Here is an 11,196-nt window from a genome sequence, read left to right as displayed (position 1 = left end):
TTTTTATGTAAAAGCAAACGTGCAGCATGAATAGATCTGAGTTATAGAAGAGAACAAAAATAGAACTGTTACTGGGTACGTAGTTTTATATTATCCTCTGGGAAATCAGTGCTCTGTAATGTGTTATGGGTCATGTATCTGTAGGATTTTATATACTTGTTCCTATTTGTCATGGAAACTTATGCCTCATATATGCAGAATCATTTCTGGCTTACTTGGAATTAACTCTACTGTGAATAATTTGTTATTTCTTTGACCATGATTTATGAAAAATAATAAACCATGATACATTTATTCTATGTGTGTGTGTGTGTGTGTGTGTGCACACACAATTTCCTGCTTGATTTAACGTTTAGAGGCTACTGGTATGCAGAGTGCAAGTCCTAATTTGAACTATTATCAATTAAACAGTTAGCTCTGATTATCTATTTTTAAAATCCCACATAATATTTTCTTTAGTGAGTTTCTTACTGTTGGATATGTCTTATTTTGAAATACCTTACATGATTATACTGTTTCAATATAAATACATATTTTTTCACATTTTAATATTTCTGATATTAGGATGGAGCTTATAAGCAATGTAGATGTTGAACATATATCATTTCCCTACAATTGACAGTGTATTTTAAAGTTGATTCTATCTTATTAACAACACAATAACATAGTAAGATGTATCAGTAAGTAGAATGTAATAGCTAGCCATGTCTGAATACAACATCACAATAAATTTTTCCCAGTTGACTTAAATGATTTGGAAAATCTAAGAGACTTAGCATTGGATATATATAGGGGTACACACATACAGATACATATATATGATATATAAATATATACATATATACACATAGGTATGAACTTACGGCCAACCACTTATAGTTTCAAAATCATTTAAATAAGCACAGAAAATACAAATTTTGGTGATACATTGGTTTTGGATCACTTTTACATATTTATGACATATTTATATGATTCACATAAATATAATTTACCTATGGATATGTATATGATATGGTATATGTAAGCACATGTATATACATTTACTCATAAATTTTTCTAATTGCATTCAGGTAAATCTTTGTTGAATTGTGAACATTTTACACTGGCAATTTTATTGGAATGGCAAGTAAGTTAATTTTTCCCCTTTTTTTGAGATGGAGTCTCGCTCCGTCACTAGGCTGGAGTGCAGTGGTGTGATCTCGGCTCACTGCAACCTCCGCTTCCCAGGTTCAAGTGATTATCCTGCCTCAGCCTCCCAAATAGCTGGGACTACAAGCATGCACCACCACCCCCAACTAATTTTTGTATTTTCAGTAGAGATGGGGTTTAACTATGTTGGCCAGGATGGTCTCAATCTCTTGACCTCGTGATCCGCCTGCCTTGGCCTCCCAAAGTACTGGTACTACAGGCGTGAGCCACCGTGCCTGGCATAATTTTTTAATGTATAAAGTATTTTGCTAACTTTATGTCATTTCTTTCTCATTTTTTAATTTCTAAATATTTTATACAGATGTAGCATAAGGTATGTTTATTCTTTTGTGGCTAATTGGGTGGATAAAAATTATTGAAGCTGTATGATATATGAGGCACATGCTTGACAATGTGTAGAACCTAAATTTCAGTGGAAGGACCAAATAATTTAGGAATAGAATATGATCAGTAATTTTCTTTTTAATTATATACTGTTTCAAGCAGTTTCTATAAATAATAATTCACTAGATATTTATATTAAATATAATTGCTATCATGTATTTTAAAATATGTAATATAAAAATAATTTTTTCTTAAGTTTAAAAGACCTAGTTCATTGTTTACTGAGATGACAATAAAAGGCTATGTATTAGGAAATACTTATTTCATTATGATATCCATGTAGCACAGAAATTGCATGTAATTTTTAACATTGATTACACAAAATATGATTCCTAAATGTAACAAAAATAAAAATAAATATTCTTTATTATCTAAATCCGTATGGGAGGGATGTTTTTGCTTCTAATTATTTATAATGAGAAAATTACTTCCTGGTCAAAGCATGGAAGTAATTTCCCATATTCCCTCATGAAAAATATTACATGTATTGTTTGTAATATCTTTTCTTCTCTACATCAACATCATATGTCGATGACTTTCTCAGTGTGAGGCATTAGATTTTGACATCCGTTAATTCAAGTAGGAAGTCAGATGTTAAGTGAGCAGCACATTTTCTCCTCAGCTAGCAGTGCACTCCATGCTGCCTGACATCACAGTTTGCCTTAAGAGGTATTCTTTGGTTCTTCTATGAAGGAGAGATTATCTGTGCCTCTCAAATTATAGTCAGTTTTTTGAGAATGTGGCAAATGACAATCTGTGATAGTGTCATAATTTGAAAAAAGAATGTCACTAGGATGCAACCTATTTATGTTTCAAATAAACAATCTAAAATGATAAGAAATTAAAATCTGCATATAGTATTTTTCATACCAGGGTAAATACTTCATGCAGAGGTTTGGACAGCAACTGTAATTCAGCAATCTTTTGTGGCGGGTGCTTCAGTTTTGTTGGGAGGGTAGGTCCTTGCACCAAAAAATGACCGGTGGCTGGGTAGTAATGGAGAGGGCTAGCAACTGGCATTAAAAAAAAACAAAAACAAAAAAAAACCTGTTTGACTCAAACATGTAGCTCCCTTCCTGTCACCAACTCGCAGCAAATTTCATTCTCTTCAAATAACCATCAAGTGATCTTGGGTCCTTTTTTCCTTTTCTTTTTTTCGTAGTAACTTTCTCTCTCTCTTTCTCCATTTTTACCTGATTTTTATTAACATGCTTTCTCCTGTGATTAGGGTGTTCAACAGTACAGTCCCAATTTATGCTTATTGTCCCATTTTGGACAGTAAGTGACCTAGTCATCCTGCCTAAACATTACCCAAATACATTATTTTGTAAAATAAACGATTATCCTAGGTATCTGAACTAGCTAGTTGGAATAAATCAGGAAGGGCAATAGGAGCTTTAAATCTAATAAGGCATTTGCTTCCCCAGATCTTTTGTTAGAAGGCTCTATGTAAAGTGTCCATAGAATATTTCTTGTCATATCTGTCTGAGAATTAAGTTTCTTTCAGTGTATTTTAACCTGCTAAACTCCTATTTATCATTACTCCTGGTTTCTTTTAATGCTCTAAATCACCATTTTCCAAGTAAGGTAATTATTCTTAAGGCTGTGAATTGTGGAGATTCAGGGATATAAACACTTACTCTCTAGAAAGCATTATCATGTGTACTCTGAGCTAAGAAAATCATCATATACTATTGTAATAATGAGCAGTAGTAGCTGACCTATTATTTAGGAAATTCCCTTAGGAAAAATTTTGATTCTGCTAAAGTAGTAGGGTCTTGACATCAATGATGTTTGCCCTAGCAGTAACTTCCCAGTGATAACTCAATTCTCATATTACTGTCTCGTATTAACATCAATGCTATGTGCCTTTCACGTAAAAAGTATAAAGTTAGATGATTAAAAATAAGTAATTACTAATGGTCTTTTCCCTATTCATATGTATTATTTGAGTTAGAATTTATAAAAAGTAAGAATAGCTTTATAAAGTTTCTAATTTGTGATTAAGTAAAAATAATTATTTGTACCACATATTAATTATATAAGTAATATCTAGGTATATTTGTACAAATATCTATGTATATATATGAACATTCATATGAATTTCTCATAATTAGTTTGTTAAGGTCACTCAAAAATCTCTCCTGTTGGATAGAAAATATTATTTTAAGTTCAAAATATTTTGAAGAACAGAAAATGACAGACTACTTTTGTGAAGGAATAACAAAAAGACTATTTTTTTCTCTGTCTAGAATTCTCTCTCTAGTTTGCTTGGTAAGTGTTATTTCTGAATAGAGATTTTAGTATGTATAAATATTTCTACTGATTGTCTTTGACAGAATGCTCATGCTATCCTCATATATCACAGGGGAAAGCTTCCCGTTTTTATAAGGCTGAATGTTATCTAGCAAGTTTTCTACCTCTCTAGGTTGTTGAAAAGATGATATTTTAGGGTTTTTGTAAATATCATTTTGATCATCTGCATATAGTGGAAGAAACAGACTTCTTAATGAAGGAATTTAGTTTTTTAGCTGCAGCCTTTATCACTATCAAGATGATGTTTTCCTCTATTTTGTCTTGGAATTCAGAGGCCTATTATTTTACTTTTATTTTTCAGCCACTAAACTTATGGGTTTTCGGCTGAGTTTATTTCCACCTACTAACGTATAAAATAAGAAATAGACATTTCAATCATTTTTCTAGTTAATGATATTTTTCTAATTTGTCTTTAAATTTGTTTCAAACTGAGTTTATTATCTCTGAATACAAACTGGTTCTTCTTCCCCTGTTCCCTGTTTTGTTACAGGGAACACTTACTAGATTAAGTCAGCTTAATCTACTTAATGCCCATGTACTCTGACTCCCTATCTCTTGTTCCAAATGTCCCATGATTTGCCAGGTACTTTCTGGGCATCAGTGGCAGGCACTTCTCTCATCTCTGTTGCCACTATCTTGGCTCAAAGTATCATTACCTTTTTTCACCTTAGTGACTATGAGTGGTCTCCTAATTAGTAGAATTGCCAATAAAATTGGATATTTACAAATCTGTTCTGGAGAAAATTAGCTATATTTTAAATTTAAATGTAAGCAATATGTAGAAAATGGTAAATACTTTCTTCTTTTATTTTCCTTTTTATTGGGGGGGTCATGTCTAAAGCATTATTCTTTGTCTTTGGAAAGAAGTGGGATTTGAAACATACTTTATTCTGGGAAATTAGCTTCCTTAAATATGTTATTTACATATATTTCTTAAATATATACACATGTATGTTTGTATATGTATCACACTGCCTTTAAAATTCTCAATTTATTTAAATGTTTTAATTTCTAAAAAATACACTTGCCAATGACTTATTCTTGTTCATTTAATGACTCTACTTACTGTTTCATTTACATAAGCTGATTTTCATAACTAGCTTTGGGTTTTGGTAGGGTATGCACAGTTTGATGTGTGTTTGGAGATTGGCTATCAACATTTATTTTGTCCTATCGAGTTTGACCTTTATGTAAAGGCTGGTAGTTTTACTTAGGTGTCCCTTTGGTATTATTTGAGTAATATTAAGAAACCCTTGATTGAAAATACCTTTTCTACCAGCTTGACTCCCAGCTTGAAAATTTTGTCACGAATCCCTATTTTGGTTTCTAAGTGTTGAGGCAGTTGATAAAATGTAAGTGCTTTATGAGAGAAATAGTGTAAGGAATTAGCACACTGCAGCTTGGGTCCCTGGCAGAGTGTCAGGGACGGCCTAGATGGTGCGTCAGGCTCTACCTTAGTTTCTTTAGGATTTCTGCAGCTGTTACTCTGCCTAGCCACCTGCAGAAGCTCTGGACATTTGTTGCATCTATCAGTTGACCTGGCCTGGACAGTCTTTAGCATTCTCTTCATTATTTTCACTATCTCTAATTAAGCATTTACTATGTAGCACAGGTACTATACTACATGCTAAAGTCGTCTATTTTAAGCCTTCTGATACTACTAACAGTTGAGAAAAGGAAGACTTGGGATAGTTTGAATAATTAGTATAAAATCACTCATGTAGTGAGTTGCCTAAGTTGTTGCCTGCCTTCTTAACCACTACATTTTGTTTCCTATCTATCACGCTAATTCTTACTGGCCTCAGAACCTAGAGAAGTGAACCCAATATAAGCATCTGATACTATGTAACACGAATTTTCAATATTTGGGTCTTATTTCCATTAGTGTAAATATTAAGATTTCCTATGCTTATACTGTAGTTTTATTATGCTGCTTTGTACATTTGGTCTTCAGGAAAGAAACTTAGTTTATGATGGATTTAGGATGTGGGTAAGGTAGTGACAGCTCAAAATCAGGATTCTCTGCTCCTTCCTACACTCGTATTGACCAATACAAGGCATAGAGAAGAGTCCAATCTCGAAAACACTCAGGACTGGGACAGGAACCTTAAGTATACTCCTGGATACATTTCTGTGTAAAAATGTTCAGAGAGACCTTTGCGGTTTTTAAAGGTAGATCCCTGTGTTTACTTAGAAATTGGTAGATATTTTCCAATTAAAATATGTTAGCTTTTCTTTTTAACAAAATGTGCAAAAAGAAACTTGGATTAATCTGTAGTTTATTTTGTTTCATATGAAACTATACTTGTCTTGAATTTTTTTCTGTATGTAAAACATTGCTAGGCAGGTGCTGCAAAAGTACAGGACTGGGAAATGGAGAACAAACATGATGAAGACACAATTTCTGCTCTCTGGCAAAATTATAGGCTTGTGAAAGAGATGGACAAATAATGCAAGAGAGTAAAGGAAGGCAATGGACAGAAGGGCCTAGGTGACAAGATATAGTGTATGTGTGTGTGCCTATACACACGCACACACACACATACACACACATACATATATTTACTTTGATTGGCTGATTCAACTACATCATTCACCCTTTGGGTGTGCAAAATGAGGTAGCCATCTTTTTCCTATGAAAATAATGTTGTTTTTCAGATTTGTTGGCAAGTGTTCATATTGTTGAGAAGTAATTCAATATTTGCTTTATGGACTCTCCCACAGAGATAATACACTTTACTTTGAAAGTGATTTATTTGTTCGAAGAGCAATCTATCTCCTGGAACTCTTTAGCATTCCAATGGTTAATTTGTGTGAGGAAGACAGAATGTTGGATCATTAATTTTAATTGTCTTGATTCTACTAGTAAATTATTTTTTTAAGAAAGCACTTTGAAGAAGCACATCATTAAGAGCCTGAATTTATGTTATTTACCTTTAAATTTAAAAACCTAACATATTAAAATATCTTTTCAATTCTTAAATGTAATTCAGGCCCTGGTACTTAATTTTTATATTTTCTTAAGAGCTCAATTGCCAACTAAAGTAACAAGTACTATCATGAGGCCACAAGTACAGTCCTCCCTCAGTATCCGTGGGGCATTCACCCTAGGACCCCCAATAGCAAAACCTATGGGGACCCATAGATTTATATGAGTCCCTTATATAAAATGATGTATAGTATTTACATTTAACCTACATGCATCCTCCATTTAACCTATATATATCCTCCCATATGTTTAAAATTACCTGTAGATTGCTCATAATACCTAATACAATGTGTATGCTATCTAAGTAGTCATTAAACTGTATTGTTCTATTCGTATTATTTTTAATTATATTGTTATTTTTTATTGTTTGTTTTTCTTTTTGTATATTTTCGATTTGTGGTTAGTTGAGTTTATGAGTGTAGATCCCATGAATATGGAGAGCTGATAGTATAGGATAATAAGGCAAGAGCTCAATATAAATTTGCATATTTTCAAGTGCCTGTAACTTGAGAATAATGAAAGAGAAAACATTGTTTGCAGGAGTATAATAATTCTTTTAGTGCTATTTGTGCAAAAACTTAATTATAGCGAAATCCTGAAGAGTTGAAATATAAAGTGAAAAAAATTAAGAGTTCTATTTGAAAGGTCAGAGTTCTCCTTGCATCAAAATGCATTTAGAGTCTGAAAAAACATTCTGAATTTGGTATCTTTCTGGGGGTCATGCAAATTTGTCTTCAAGTAATGCCCCTAGTCCATCTAAGTAACAAGAAGAGTCTTACATAATGCAGGCACCTTTTATCTTTAAAATAAAAAATCTTAACTATTTAAATGATGTGGCCACTTTTTAATGTATTTTGTGTTTTACAAAACATTTTGTTTCAGTTTTGCAAGAAAAAATAAATAGGGATTGGCTATATGCATTGTTTTTATAAATTCACATGCTAATGTCTATAAAACCAAAGAGAAATATTCATTCATTAATTTATTCACTCATTCCTTCAGTGAAGGTTTGTTGAATGCTTTCTCTGGGCCATACACCAAGTTCTCGTCCTCAAGGATTGTAGATGGAACAAAGCATTCCAACACATGCCTAGCAAGTGGAAGAGAGAGGATTCCATACAAGAAAAGCATTTCTTATCTCCCCAGTTGGCATCTCTCAACTTTTCACTCATTCACTCACGTATTCTCTCACTCTTGTTCTTGCTTTCTTTCTCTTTGAATTATCATGGTATTTCCACAGTACTACTTTTATTGTATGTCTATTTTTAGATTACGTCTTTATTTGCATAGATATTTTATCTCGTATTAGGCCATAACCTTTTTTAGCACAAGAATCTGTGACTAATCATATTTCTCAATGCCTTATATTGTCTCACATGATTCCTTAAACTTATTAAGCACTATATGTGTATTTATTGAAAAAATGAATACTTGAATGAATGAAATAAAAGAGTAAGGCTTTGTTAATATAGTCTGAGAAGAAATTACAAACCTCCATCCCAGGATGACTTGGCTTTATAGGAACTATATGACTGAGACAATCTGTTAAAATCTAATTATGTCAGGATCCAGGCCATCATGACATTAGCTTAGAGGTAGAGGGATAAAATGAGTGAACAGAAATCTACACTAATGATGAGGCACATAGCACTGCATTATGATGTTTGAGATCCACTTTACTTTTTAATTGATTTTAATTATTTTAAAACTTTTATTATTTTTATGTAAAACTTTTATTTTTAAATGATTTTCATACATTTATATTATAGAAGGTATAAATTGTATATCTAAATATATAAAACTTTTAAAAAGAATATTAAAAATAAGATAATCAGCCAAGATCACGCCATTGCACTCCAGCCTGGGTAACAAGAGCGAAACTCCGTCTCAAAAAAAAAAAAAAATAAAAATAAAAAATCATCCCTTAATTTGGCAATTTTCCCCCATAAGTTGCAAAATGTCTGCACTTTATCCTCTAATAACTTCCACAATATCTGTGTTTTTCAAACTCTTTAGTGCTTCTTAGAAGTGCTGCTCATGATCTCCAGGAGTTTGATGCACCTGCCAATTAGCTTTTTCAGTAATGGACTCTGCTCTGGACCCTTCTGTGTTAACCTCTGTTTTATTTTTGTAGTGCCAATGAAAAGTGATATTTCTCTTTTACTGAGGCAAAGCAAAATGCCCCCAAAGTGTGTTCATTTACATGCAAATCTTTCTGCACAGCCCAGTGCCTCCTAAATTGGTACTGTTGCCAGGTAAAGTGATGAAACCTAAATGAAGACTATGGCTCAAAAGCCTTACTAATCTTGGCGCGGTGTTTCCAAATCTGTTTCTTCATACTGCTGTGCAATGAGATGCAGTTGCTAATCAGTTTGAAAACATCTCATTCTTCTTTTCCTTTTTTTACCCCCTTGGGACTTGTAGTCACAACAGTCCACTGGAGGATCTTAATAATAACACTACATCAGTTAATGTTTTTGGTCTAGGTTTATATAAGTATAGCAGAATGAAAATCAGATTATATTAAAACATATAAAACAAACAAACTTACAACAAATACTAGTGTTTGGTATTGTTACAGAAGCAACTGGTGGAAAGAACTCCCCATATGTATGACTGATAGGGCATTTTGGTTTCATAGAGAGGCTCTCTATGTGATTTCCCTGAACATTGGCATTTATGTTTGTGTGTGTGTTTCATGACGTCTAATAGCCCACTTGCTTTCCAACTGGGATTTTCTTCCTTACTATCTTAATGTAGTCTTGACATTCTTTGTAATACAGACTACATGTTTGACATACCTGATCTAAAAAGTTTGTCCTGCTTTGGTAGAACTTTGATATTGCAGAGCAGCATTTCAGGATTTGCTGAACTCAAGCAGCTGACATCCAAACAGGCTTTCAAATGACGTGATTACTTACTGAAAAGCATTGAATTTCTCTTCAACTGCATTACTAAATTAATTGAGACTCTGGTTGAGATCATCTCTCGACTAAGTGAAGTGATATTCTGTATGCATCTGCCAGGTTGCATACAAATCTTGCACCTGTTTTAGTTCAAGTAACATTTAAAAAAAAATCCTTCAGACGAGTTTCATTTTATGGGGATGAGGCTGTGCTGTGAATTTCTTCAAAATTTATATTTATAATCACATAAGTATGAAATAATTTGTGCTGTTTCTTCTATCCATTCATCTATTTATCCATCCATCCACTCATCTATTTATCCATATTTATATCCATCCATCATTATTGCATATCTTAGGGATCTTGGGTCAATGAAACCAATTCCGATTTTACAAGCAAGCCATTTTAAACACCATGTTTCTAGGGTGGAATTATGTGTAGGATATGATAGGAGTGGAGAGAAAGATCTTCTGCTGTTACTGTCAGGCTTTATATAGATAATGTCATGTTTAAGCTGGCCAGGTTGGTCTTAATTATATATTTGTTATTTCATTGATATTAACATCATCTATCTCTCTAGATTGTAAATTCAATGGACAATAATGACTTCTCAGGGCTTGTGCCGGCTTGCATATTAGTAAAAGTTTGAAAATTCTTGAGAGTGGAAAGACTGGCGGGGAACTGAACTGATTATAACAAAGTTTATGTATTTACATTTGTCATAAAAATGTCTTAATAAAGAATGAGCTAATATATAAAGGTAAACTAATTCATTATTTCAGTTTTTATGACAAAAACATAAACTTAAGAAAGTAAGTCTGACAATACAGGTCTTGTTATGTAATGAAATACTTCTTGTTAATATTTGAATAAAGATCAACTTCTAAATTTTATTAGCACATATAGATTATACAAGGGTGACTAACATTGGACTGATTGGAGGTAATGTTGGAAGGTGATGTGGTGAGTAGCTCTTCTCAGTGTTTTACCTATGTTGTCTTATTTACTTTTGGTCTCATTTTTTTTCATAGTTACATCTAGCATTGACAAACTAGGGTTCATTTTGTTTTACCTTATTTCATAGGATGTAGTATTTCTTTTGTTTCTTATAAATAATAAACAAGATATCCGGCCATATTGTTAATTAGTATTATGTGATCAGCCACATATATATGCAGATAATTTTCTTTCGACAATGGCTTTGACCAAAACAAGTTAAAAAATAAACAATATAAAGAAAAATGTGAGGTGTTGACAGTGTATCTTGTCTCATTAACCATGTGATTATTTGGTTTTAACTCACAGTTCAAAGTAGATATCGAATGCAACTAAAAAAAATTAAAAATAATTCAGACCATATTTGGAGACTAAGTCTGAAGCTCAAGGTTAATA

The 11,196-nt window shown here is 32.6% G+C and overlaps 2 protein-coding genes across 6 annotated transcripts in view; one reads left to right on the top strand and one right to left on the bottom strand.

Moving 5' to 3' along the window:
• Positions 1–11,196, top strand: part of CTNNA3 (catenin alpha 3) — a 1,835,081-nt gene that overhangs the window by 648,437 nt on the left and 1,175,448 nt on the right. The window lies entirely within an intron of this gene.
• Positions 1–11,196, bottom strand: part of LRRTM3 (leucine rich repeat transmembrane neuronal 3) — a 184,728-nt gene that overhangs the window by 15,476 nt on the left and 158,056 nt on the right. The window lies entirely within an intron of this gene.

This window comes from Aotus nancymaae, unplaced genomic scaffold (genome assembly GCF_030222135.1).
Source record: "Aotus nancymaae isolate 86718 unplaced genomic scaffold, 86718_ANA_hifiasm-v0.15.2.pri h1tg000010l, whole genome shotgun sequence".
Classification (NCBI taxonomy): domain Eukaryota; kingdom Metazoa; phylum Chordata; class Mammalia; order Primates; family Aotidae; genus Aotus; species Aotus nancymaae.
The sequence above is the reverse complement of the archived record's forward strand: the minus strand, read 5'-3'. Positions and strand labels throughout refer to the sequence as shown.